Consider the following 13195-nt stretch of genomic DNA (forward strand, 5'->3'; position numbering starts at 1 on the left):
AGTCCCCATTTCTGATCCTGGCATCCATCCATCGTACACAAACATCTCTGTCCTGATTGTGCACTAAAGATTGAAGAAGTGCAAAATCCATCCCATATTCTTTTTTGAAGTGCATTAATAAAATAATGCAACATTTTCACTATTGCTAATCGTGTCCGTAGGAAATCATGACGAATGTATTTCAGATTTGGCAAGGATTCATATGTTCAATTTTCATTTGGATCAACAATGATGTCATTTTTAAATTTGATCTTGCACGTGCTGGTTAACTGAACAGTGCACATGCAGCACAGCACAGGGCTCTGCTAAAAGCAGACTGGAAGTGCAGTTTGGTAAGGCATTAGGCCTGTCATAATTGCATCCACTGTCCGAGGTCGCAGAAGGCCAGCAAGTATTGCTCTGAATGTGTATTACTGATGAAACCATGTGGAATGAGAGGAGCCCATTACGGCGAGACCCAGACAAGAGTGAAAAATGAAATGGCTTTTCAAAAACTGGGCCGCTGTAACATTTTGCCGGCATATAGCAGCGGAGTAACTGTGTCAGGTGTAGCGGTGGTGGGGGGAAGTGGTGAGGAAGTGGGTGGCTCAACAGGCTCAGGAAAGATGGAATGATATGAGAGCAAGGTGTAATTTCCTGGGTTTCCCCCAGAGAATCTTGGCCTCTGGATGGGAATTGTCACAAATTGTAAATGCACTGTCTCTCTCTCCTTCACACACTCACACCCCGACACAACCAGATTTCTACTTTGCACTTTTTTTTTTTTTTACTGTGGTAGTAATTGGCTCCAGCAGCAGCCACAGATGCTGGTTGGGAGAAATGGGGCAAATAAAACAAATCTAATTGCAAATAAGTTACCTGGTGAGTTCAGTTAGATATTCTCCTTCAGGGCTTCCAAGGAAGAAAAAATAAGACATGGGGGTAAAAAGCTACACCTGCTGTGATACACCCAGTGCTGCACCTGCCACACCTGTTGGGTTAATTGGATTTTGTGATATTTGCAGGGAACACATTGTTGAATCGGATCATCTACATTACCCAGTTATTTTTTTAATTTCCAAATTATTTTCCAGGCCTGAAGAGGGCAGACGTGCCTTCTTTTAAACACAGAGGGTGGCAGAGTCTTTATTAAATCCTCAGTGTCTTTCCTTCACATGTGACTGCAGAGATTTGTCAATTTATACAATATTTATTATAAAATAGAACCAGTGTCACGATGACGGAGATATATGATGAACTTCCTTTTCCCAGCTCTATGAAAACAAAAACAGCTATACAATTTGTCATAACTTATTTAGAAAATTGAACACGTGTAGCTCTGCACCAAAGCCACATAAACCTATGCATAACTGCATCGTCTCGGGCTCGGCAAACACGCTTCTATTAGATCCATTAGTTCCACCAATGTAACAGTGACAATAGCATGATAACTGCCCAGCAGGCAACAGCAATCAGGCGAAATAGAAGTGTATTTCTCTGCGATGTAAGCTATAAAATGCATCCATCCAAAGAAGTCTATGTGTGTCTGCGTGTGTGTAGACAAAAGGCGACACTGTGGCACATGTCTGGAGAGCAAAGAAAACACCTGTCTTATCTTTATGATGCCGCAGCCCCGGTGCTACACACGAGGCTTTTACTACAGTGGCAGTTCCTCTCCGCTGCATCCTTTTATTTTCTGTTCAGAAAAGTTGGAGTGCTGTGAACAACTATTTCACATCACTGAGGAGGAATTCTGGCTCACTTTTCTTTGCAGAACTGTTTTAATTCAGCCACAGTGGAGGATTTTAGTTTTTGGTCTGCCAAAAACATCTCCATTGGATTAAACTCTGGGATTTGATTAGGCCAATTCAACCTTAAATTTAATTTGTTTTGAGCCATTCAGAGATGCTTGCTAATGTGTTTTTTCAGATCAAAATCTTGCTGCATAGTCTGAGTGTTCTTGAGCAATAGGGGATGAACTGATGGCTGGACACATTCCTTCAGGATTTTCTGGTTGAGAGCAGAATTCCCAAAAATCCTGGGGATCATCAGGATGTTTTTTTTGGTAAATGCAAGATGAGCCTTTGCGTTATTTTGGGTCATCAGTGATTCGACTCTCCTATGGATGCCGTTTTTGCCCAGTCTCTTTATTATTGTTGAATCATGAACTTTGACCTTGACTGAGGCAAGTGAGGCCTGCAGTACCTCAGACGTTGTTCTGGGTTATTTTATGACCTCCTTCTGGAGTCATAGTTCATTTCACGAGAATGCTACGGGAACAGAAAAGTCACATTCATACTGGGATCGACTTTGCGGCTTAGAAATGTACCACTAGAAGCAAACCATTTCTAGGATGCACTGCTAAGGAGCTACCGATTTTGCTGATGACAAAAATCTAAGAAGTCAAGTGGCCATTTCAGGAAATCCTACTGGGTGTTTCAATAAAAACTTGCTGGAAACAGCAGAAACAGAAAATGACCATCATCAAAGAAAAACCCTCCCTTAACTTATGAAATGGTCTTTTTATAGAAAATTGTTTTTGTAGGAGAAACGTTATTACAGGAAAAATATAGTGCAATTCTCCTACAGTAATACGACAAGAATAAACCATTTTTCCTACTGTATTTTTCCTACAATACATTTATGTATTGTTAAATCCAGCGGCGGGGGGTAGATGGATGTCATTACTCTGTGGTCACCAGCTCCATCGCTCTCACTGTAATAGTCCATAAAATTCTAGTGTAATCATCTCTCTTAGTACAGTAATGTTGCAACGTCTTTGATAAACAATGGTATGACTCACATGAGGGGTTGTGAAGCAAGATCGTCTTGTCTCGGACTAAATAATAGCACCGGATGCCGCTCTGTACTCCCTTTCATAGTGGGAATGAAAATGAATCAGGGCAAAAGATAAAAGCCTGACAAGCACCACAGTCAATCCCTCAGTTTAACAGCCAGAGAATTCACTATTGAACAAATGAAAGCGGGCTGCTGGGAAGAGGGGAATAGAATTATTGTGAAAAGGGATGACACTGTGTGAGCGGTTTGTGCATCTTTGTTGCCATTCGCACTTCCTCATTCACAAAGGGAAACAAAAAGGAGTCAGGCATGTGCTGAGAGGATAGGGGCTTTGAGCACGGAGAGCCATCTTCAGATTTGACTGAAAAAAACCCCACCCTGGGTCTCTGAGGTCTGCTGCCCCCCTGCTCTGAGTGGAGTCATTCTATTATTCACTGCAGCTCAGCGAGTGTGTACAGATCTGCTTGGCAGTGATGCAGTGACTTATAATCAGTAAGTAAGTCTAGCATCAGCATTTCACAAAGACGTGTTGCTGTCTCTTGGGCTGCTGACATAATCGCTGGAGCTAGCAATGAGAGGAATAATCCATCAATGTGACATCATCTATTCCCCTTTGCCCAACACCTTCACCACAAACCTCTTACACACACCTACAGGAGTGGACATCAAGGAACAGTGACACCAAGATATGTGATCTGAACCAATTTTCAAGGTCAGAACGTGCAAAAGATTTCTGCTGAGGTATAACGTTCTTTTCCTCTAACCACCTGTTTAAAAATCTCATCACAGACCCCCCCATATGGAGGAGACCCCTGCATGACTCACCTGCCCACACAGAACACAGCCTTGAACACAGATCTAATCAGGAGATATACCCATCATTGATTTTCAGCTATGAAATTTTAAACAGGATTGAAGTGGTCTGAGGCGAGGAACCAGGAGAAAAGAAAAGAAATGGGATGAAGGGCTCATGCAAGGAAATGAGAAAGATGCGCATGACGATGCAAGATCCACGACTCCCTGTCATCTGCATGTGCTCAGAGCTCAGGTAGGAGCAGCCAGGATTGAAAAGTGACTTAAACACAGCAAAAACTATGAAAGTATTTTTCTTTAATCATCCTGTGCCTTAAAAATTTCACCTTTTCTTAAAAGTAGAGGCCATGATGGGATTTCATGGATTTTTTTATATTATATTTTCTTAATTGAACTAAATGTTCTTGGTTCAGTATCAGTTTTAGCTTTGCTCTTCAACTTCAGATCCCTGATTTCCTTTGTGACTGAAACTGCAGTTAAATGAGATAAAACCCACCATGTGACACTATGGCGTGGGTGTGAATATTGATCTGTGTTAACGCTGTTTTAAGTCGCCAACCTGCGTCCTGTGACAGCTAGGATTGGCGCCAGCCTCCCTGTGACCCTAAGTTGAGAAAATGAATCAATAACAAAACGAGCACCAGTTAATTATTATTATTAGTATTATTTTTATGTGCATAAAATCTTCAACTCGAGCTCATTAATGTGACTGTCGCTGGTCTCAGCGCGTCTTTGAGACAACAGAGGGATTAATGGCCAGTCAGCCTGGCTGCTGATATTAAGTTCAAACAGAGACGACGGGATTCATCCCTCAAGGGACTTCCTAATGATGGACATTAAAAATAATTAACAAAGACAAAGCAGTCCTGCTTGAAATCAGCCCTCCTTAAATACATGTTACTCTGTGAACTGCACTGAAGCTGGTCAGGTTTGATTATCACAAGATATGTTTAACATCATTAACCGATTTTAAGGATGTTGTGGGCACTGCGTGTTATTCAGCGTGGATTGCTGAAGCATGATTTACCATTCTTAAGAGGTTGCATATTCTTTTAATAAGTTTACTTCGTTACTTCACTTAAGTAGCATTTTCAGGTATCTGTACTTTACTTGAGTATTTGTTTTTTCGGACTTTTACTTCCTACAGTTTAACACAAATATCTGCACTCTCTACTGTTTGGGTCAACAGTATCATCTTTTATACTCGGGAGGTGCAGTTGGTGGAGGTTGTGGAAGAGGACAAAGGATGAAAGGAGTGACAGCTTTTTAAGTGGCAGGTAATTTCAAATTCAACGTTTCTATCAGCTCAACAAACATCAGCAAACTGTTCATGTGCAGTTTGTCGCCCAGCGTGTTGCTAGCTAAAGGCCGAGCTGCTGTATTTCACAGGGAGAGAAAAGAAAGAGAGCTAACTTCACTCAGAGATGAAGAACGATGTAAGAAAAGACAGGACGGGCTTTTGTATATGATGTATTTTGATCAATTTTGTGCTATTATATTGTGAAACATCCTGCAAAGTGTAGCAGTGATGAAACTGCATTTAAGCTGCTGATTTGTAGATTAACTCACTTCGTACTGTCTAGTATAAAGACAGTATAAACAATGCAGTTTGTGAAACTGTGAACATCTTGTTGAATTCAGTTGCGTAAATCCACAAAGAACAGCAGGTCATCTGATCACAGCATTGCATTTACATAAAGAAAATCTACTGCAGCTGTTAGTGTTTTCCCCACACTGAGCCACTAAACAAATCTTAGGGTTCCCCTACTTACTGAATCCCATTTTAACCCCTGACTGTGCTCATTTAGTTGTGTCAGCAAAGTCACCCTCTGCAATAAAGACAACAGAAAATAGTTGGTTTCATGTCCACTATAACAGATTCAAACTAAGTACATTCACTAGAATTAAAATTTAAATTCAAACAATATTTGTGATCTCATGTAGTAATATTTTGTATTATATTAATATAGCACAATGTTCAGTTACCTTTGAACAAACGTTGGAGAGTAGAACCGACCTTCAAAAAGCTACTTTTTACTTTCTTACTTTGAGTACATTTCAGAACCTGTACTTTTTCACTTTTACTTGATACATCTTCTAACCAAAATGACACTTGTGTCTCAGCAGCATCATAAATAATATATTACATGGAAGATTAGACGATAAACACATCTATTATGACTAAAACAGTCACTGATTGTGTTCTTATTCAATCAACTTCTGGGTTTAGGATCTAATAGATTTAAATCATGTCTAAACAAAATCCTTAGTATCCTTATCAATAGCTTGTTGTTGGAATAAAACCTGGCTATTGTATTTTTACAGAGAAGATCGGCTCACAGAAGTGGTTTGTGTGACTCCCACAACATAAACATTTATAGGCCTTTGGGGAGTGTTATTCAAAGTTACATATCCAGTGGACAGCAGCTTCATATTTCCTTTAAGCCTCTTTTCAGATCCCACACTGTGTATGAATGTCAGAGACATCAGTCTGCCTGACTCTGGGGAGGAGTGGGACGCTGCAAGAGGTGCAGCACATCTCTGGTTAAGTTTCGTACCAGAGACGGAAAGAGGGAACAAGCAGGGGGGCGGAAACCAGAGAGGGCTCCTTTTCCTCCTCCGGGTCCCAAAAGAAAGGATGTATTGGCACACAAGCTGCAGACCCCCTCAGATAATTAAAAGTGAGGTATAAATCAGTGTGTAAGCAGTAATCACACAGGCTCCTGCCAGCTCCCCACAACGATCATAAATCTGAAGGAAAACAAAGCTTCAGCACTAACAAAGGCTCTGTAATCCCCATTGATTTGGGGTTGGATATGCATTTCATAGAAACCACATTGTCCCTCTATTGTTGAAATAACACGTGCGTAGCACTTGGGTCATGGTTTTTTAAATGGCTTTAAATGGATCAAGGAGGAAGTAAACGCTCTTGTACATAAGTACAGAGCAATTTCAGTTCTAACACTGCATCTGAACTCTTAATTTCCTTGGTTTGTATTAAATACATTTCTTGAAGAGGGGAAAAAAAGAGAAGAAATGACTTCACTTTGCATTTTTGACACAAACAGGAAAAGCCAAATGAAGAGTGTTAGTCATCCTTGGTGTGAGGATGGAGGAGTGACTGCAGAGCAACCCATCAGGCATATATTGATTTGTAAAAAAAAATGTGAAAAGTGTGAAAAATGAAAAGAAGTTATTGATCCTCACTGAAGTCATGCTGATTAAAGCTTGAATGGAGAAGGAGGTCAATAATGGTGGACCAGTGAATGTATCCTGATAAGGTCAGAAAGAGGTTTAACAACAACAACACTACAATCACTAATTTAATCAAATTTGCTTGACTACCATTAATATTTCTAACAACAACTGAATTTCTATAAGTTAACATCCCTAAGAGTGATTTCAAAAGACGAACAATAATGTCGTGATCAAATAAACCGAGTCTAACGTTTCTTTGTTCTTTGATTTTACCTGTTACTGAAAGAGAGTCAGTGACTAGGACCTCCAGCATCAGGATCAAAGCCAGTCTCATGTGTTGATCTGTCAACTGTAAAACACTATGCCTGAGGACTTATGCAGCTTATAGTGAAGAAATGACTCCCTCCTCCCTCTGTCACGCAATGAAATCAAGATGAAAAGCTTAGCACCTTGAAATCTCATGCAACGAGAGGCAGGAGTTACAGGCGAAATCTGGTGAGAGTTACTAACTGGAAAACAAGACAGAGTCTCAACATGATGAAAAATAATTAAAAGCCTGTTTTAATAAGCTGGCTGTTTTGGTGTCTGGGATGTAAAACAAGTAATTGGATCCATTACTTTATAAACCACATAACATAACCTCAAGCACTAAGCAAAGCTGGGTATTATTACAGATAAACACACAAAAACACACAAAAACCTCCACATCTAAGACCACTTGGCAATAAAGCAGAGACGGATTATAGCACATTTGAGCTATCAGAACAAACATGTTTGTACTTATCCCTTTGCTAATCTACAGGGATCAAAGCTTGTTACTGAGATTACCTGCTAATCAGGAAAAAAAAAGCTCAACAGACAATGATTTTATCCAGTGGTGTGTGTTCAAGACCTCATGTGATCAATAAGGCAGTAAGCGCACATTTAAATCACAGCGGCCTCTGCTCTTGGGTAAACATCCAAGTGAATGGGAAGAACAACAATAGTAAAGTCAGTGTTTTCTCAGTCAGGCCGACGATTTTAAACAATAATGACTTTTTAATGTGGACCTGTGATTACACTGTCACTGTGAAATATGGGTCTTCTTGACTGCATTGGAAATGAGAGTCTAAACGTGAATTACTACTCCAGCATAGATTACGGCAGTGCACCAGGTAAGGCAATCTTCATAAATTCAAATCTAATCTTAACAGAGCCAGCAGTGTCAGCCCTCCGGAGAAGGACTTTACCGAGGGGGACGCGTGGCCGGAGGAGACAATGCCAGCGCTCAGTCTCTAAGTAGGTAAGCTACAAGAAGGGACCAAGTTTGAGATTCTTTCTGAAGGGATCAAGATAAGGAAACTCTCAGAAAGGATGTATAGAAAAAAAATGTGATTTTAGGGCTAGAAATCCTTGACCTTCTGTTTCCGTATTATTTTCTTGCTGTGATGAACGGCAGACAATGAAAGAGACGACTTAATGAGCAAATGCGAGTCAGGTCTCAGTATTTGCCACGAATCTGTTTTCAGTAATTGTCCAGAATTATTTGTCGTTCCTTTTTGTCCAGGATATGTGTCAATCATAATTCTTTTCCACATTAAGCAGTGACACAGCGGTGACAAATCACAGGGATGTGTGGTGAAGCAAAGCAGTGGCGTCTGTCAGCACTTTGTCAGGGGCTGCAGCTCTGGTTTATCTATTCCCTGCCTGCGACTACAAGTGATCACAGTTTGATGGCTCAAGCCATGCTCCTCACAGGGATATTTCTTATTCAAGTAACAATGCTGTCATTGACGTTTTGCAGCCTGTGGGGCACCGCAGTTATGATAGCGCAGTTCTTATTAGCAGCAGACACGTTGACAGGATTCCTTTCATTAAGTCGACAGCATCGATATCTCAGCACATATGTGAAGAACAGCGCTATGGTTTCCAACACTTTTCTCCTCAGCTTTAATCCTTAATATCCACTTTAGGTTTAGCTCTAAAAGGAAAGCACTCTTTAGGCAGCAGGCTTTGTACTTTCTTTCTGAGAATGTGGAATCTAAGCAAGTCCCTGTTTATGGTATAAATGTTGCTAATAATGGGAGTTTAAAGGCTGATTGCAACATTACAATCATTATAAAGGACCTATTTGACATGTAGAAGCTGACTTATTTTCTAAGGTTCTTGGAAGGATTTCCACTTTGGCTCTTCCTGCTAATCGAATATGAATTCATGCATGCCTTCCCCTAAGAAGGTGTATCTATTACAAATTACCCTTTGCTCCACTGATACATCATGCATTAACCTTTGCCAGCTGACAAGTCATTAACTGGCCTTGTTAACTGAGATGCATCGGCAGTGTGAGTTGCATTTAGCAACCTTCAAATTCCAATATAACTTTAAATCCTCGAGGGCCTTTTTCATTGGCTCCAGCAGGTCCTGGACACAGAAGAAATGAAAACAGTTGGTGGATTTTTGGCACTTTCAGTTGCCCCTGGTCAAAGAAAAGCATATATTTCTAAACCCCCTCACCCCATGACACCGACACAGTAAAAGGTCAAAGCCCCCGAGCGTGCCACTGAGCTGGCAGAGGATAGTGCAGCACCAGCTTTCATGCCTCACCGCTCCCCTACCATGTTCTCTCCAAGCAAACAAATACATTTGCATGTCATTCCCACCATGCAGATGAGCAGGAAATCACAAAGGAGTTCTTACAATGGTGAATTACTGCATTATGGTGTGTTTGTGTGTGCGTTTTCTTTTGTATACGTCTGTAAATGTAAGACAAAATGATATTAGAAAGAGATTAAAATAGGTGAGTGAATCAGGGGGTTTTCTTTCTCTCTTTTTTACACATTCACTGCATGGAACTGCACCCAAAGTGCTCCCTCTTTCCACGTTAAAGTATATTGGAGGAAAGCATTTTGAGAATAGGGAATAAAAAGCAGCTGAGCGAAAATGCATCTCGCTTGACTCCCTCAAGCCCTCGCATGTCGCCATTATCCTTCTTGTGTATGATTCTCTGATGCCTCATATGCTCTGGAAAAGTGCTTCTCTCATTAAAAAACAATGTGATATCTCCAATTTCTAATTAAATAGGACATTATCTCAAAGACAAGCTAGAGTGGAATGAGGCCCTTAAACGAGTTATGAAAAGACTAGCTGCTCATTGCCTAATCATGCTTATGTGTATCTCAATGGTGTCTACGCACTTGGCTGATACTCAGGAATAAAGCGGGGTTATTACACAGCTTATCTATCCAACAGAATGGTTTTGTTTTCTCAAGATCTATTAGTAATTTGAGAAGTGCTTCTTTGCAGAAGATAAAGCCCATGTGGTTTGTGGCATTTGATGGAAAATGAGGCACGGTATAAATAGGCCTTTGTTTTGTTTTTTTTCGCTGCTCCTCAAATGATTTTCTCCTTTACACGGTTTCAAAAATGAACAAGTGCATTTCTGACACAGCTCATCCTTCAGATGTATAGAATTAATGAGTGGCAGGAAAAAAAAATAGCCTGTCACCTTAACTTAAACAGTGCAAATCAAAAAGAAAAAACTTTTAGCAAAGCAGCCAAGAGGTGAACACTTCACTATGAGGAAATACAGCACAAAGTACATCAAAAATCAGCTGAAAGCAAAAGCCAGGTTTGCTCTGGGTTCTCCTCCACATCCTCTGCCGTCCTCATCTATTATTGATTTAATCTTTGCAAAAGAGTATAAACGTCTGTGTCAGTCAGTCCGCACTGGCATCTCAATGATGTCATTTGTTTCCAGCAAACAACCTGCTGTTTTCCGGGAGCAGGTGGCATTTACTAGTTTTCCAGGACAGTGCTCTAACACACTGTGGAAGGAGCATCCTGTTGCCACTGCATCTGCCCTGCTGACAGCGTGAGCAGCTCACTGGCCCGAATATTTTTCACGGACACTAAGTGTTTCGCTGTCAGCTCGCATCACATGCATGCTACATGATGACAATTCCACTGTGTGTGTGTGTGTGTGTGTGTGTGTGTGTGAGCATGTTACTGAGCACAAAAGGTCAGTAGCAATGGGTTAAATCATAATCTTAGAAAGACCAATTGGAAAGCACAGGTACAACAGTGACATGCATGATATTTATCACTTGCTTCAACATTTTAACAGGTATCCTTTAAATGTATTTCATGAGATATATATATATATATATATGAATATACACAACATACCATAAAACGCTCCTCTGATATGGTTTAGTGATGTGAGGGAAGCAAGTGTAACCCCATCACCAACATTAAATTGTCCCATCTAGCATGCATCAGTGATTTAATGCTCTATAAAAAGAATAACTACCCTAAAAGGCACCTTTCCTGTCGCTGTGCCACGGAGCCACGATGGCACTGCAATTCCTGGCCAGCGTGCCATTCATGAAATGATGACAAGGACACAGCCCAAATGACCAGCACCAGGGCTGTCTGAACCTGATAAAGACACATAATTGCGCAGCCTCATTTATCTCTCAGGGTCAGTCCCATCTCTACCCGATAGGAACTTTCATGCTCGAAAACGGAGTTCAATTTCAGATAACATTGTCTCCAGCATTTCATTCAGCTGCTCGCTTACTGTAGATGTGTACTGCAATGAACCTGAGAAATAATGTGCTAAATGACGTAGGGCTTTCACGCTGTCACACCGGCTAACATCCTGAAAGATCAGGAAAGCTCAGCAATGTCATCGACTCCGCTATTACTCCTCCTGGTTTCATTTATTATCTGTGTAAAAGCAAATCACTGTTATTGCTGTATTATGGGCTACGTGTGCATCACTTTAATTTAAATAAATGAATACACACAACCTTCTTGTGTAAACACCATCGTTACAAAGACTCAGATTCATAGTAGCTATAAAAGGACAGCAGTAACTAGAAGCACTTGCAGTTTCAGGTTTAACACAAGGAAAGGATGCAGCGCCTACAGCTCTGTAACAGAAAAATCCTTGTCTTGTGATATAGAAAGAAGCCAGCATTCTTTCAGAGACACAAATTCTGAGTGAGGAACTGCACTAAACCACAGTGAAAGAAAGGTTGACCCAGGTGTGACTCAGAGTGAAGGTGCGATCTAATTTTGGCCTTCATGACAAATGTACAGCTTTGGTTTATTCAGAATACATCTGTTTAAATTTCATTAAGGCTGAAAATTATAAATAATAAAGGATGTTACCGCTGTAAGGCGAATGCCAGCACAGGCAGCTGTAGGCAGTGGTCTATTAAGCCTCACCACATCAAACTCCAGTCACTGACCTCTTGACTGTGTGTTGGTGCCTTCTGAGTAGGGATGGGAATCAAGAACCGGTTCCCAGTAGTCCAATTCCTTGGATTCGTTAGTCTGCCTCCCTCTTATCGGTTCTTGCGATCAGCTGATTTCAGTTCGTGTGTCGGAGGAGGAAAATAGTCTCTATTTGTAAAGACATTAGTTTTATTTTTGCACAAAATGACGAAAGCGCGATAGTAAAGTGGAGACTGCTCTAGGATAGAAACAGCTGCATTATACTGCTAACACAAAGTCGGCTTTTCGCAGCACCTGCACAGCAACAAGACAGCATGCTAATGCTAAGCTAGCCGAGCACCCAAAGTTATGTTCAAGTTGGCTAAATAAAGTGAGACGTCATTTGCAGTGAAGCCTGCCGTTGGTCAACTTCGACAGGTACCAAAGTGATGAGCAGTCTGGCTACAATCTCCGTTTCTACCTGTTCATGTTTCTATAGTAGAATCGCGTCGCTTTAAAGTCTCTTTGTGCGACTTTTTAATCTTTGATTTGTGTTGTCGCCTTTGTGTCCATACCTAAATCCTAAAAGAAAGTTTTTAAATTTTTAATTGGTAATTATGAGACGATGTGTTTCAGATCATTTTACAGATTAACATGAAAGTAACAAAACGAGGATAAATTTCATTTTCCTGGGTGTAGTTAAGTAACTTCTGCATTACTTTTAAGAAAATTGTGTAATATGTGTAAAAACATTTTTTGCGTAATGACCCCAACACTGATCACAACAAAGAGGGGAAATCCTCCAATATGCATACATATTTGACCACACAGCATGTAATTAATTAGCATGAATGTAATGTCTTTAGTAGGCTGCTTAGAGATGGTGGTGACTCTCAAAGTGGAGCCAATGAGAATCCGATAAGGGAATTGGAATCAATTGACCCTGTGCACGAGAAAATGCTAACTTCCTGGTTTGAGACCGGATGTGGGGTTGTACATTTCCGGTAGCTTTACTTGGCGGTCAATCGCTACTGCGAAGATATACTCCAAAATTGATGTCCAAAACTCGAAAACGGAACGATCGCGTTAAGTTACAAAGAGGAGAAGGTGGGAACACTCACCACTGTTGTGTCATAAAAATCTAATGATCAATTTTGACGTTTAAAGAGTTTAGATCGATCAGTTGTTTACATCACTAAACACAAGC

General features: G+C 40.6%; 1 protein-coding gene across 2 annotated transcripts in view; it reads right to left on the reverse strand.

The window, feature by feature from the left end:
• Nucleotides 1–12556, reverse strand: part of c19h14orf180 (chromosome 19 C14orf180 homolog) — a 38033-nt gene extending 25477 nt beyond the window's left edge. For both annotated transcript variants that reach the window (XM_085142796.1, XM_085142797.1), the window contains exon 1: nucleotides 12024–12556. The gene's annotated coding sequence lies outside the window, so the exon portion shown is untranslated. The remainder of the gene's footprint in view (nucleotides 1–12023) is intronic.
• Nucleotides 12557–13195: the final 639 nt, after the last annotated feature.

Source organism: Neolamprologus multifasciatus, chromosome 19 (genome assembly GCF_963576455.1).
Source record: "Neolamprologus multifasciatus chromosome 19, fNeoMul1.2, whole genome shotgun sequence".
Lineage (NCBI taxonomy): Eukaryota > Metazoa > Chordata > Actinopteri > Cichliformes > Cichlidae > Neolamprologus > Neolamprologus multifasciatus.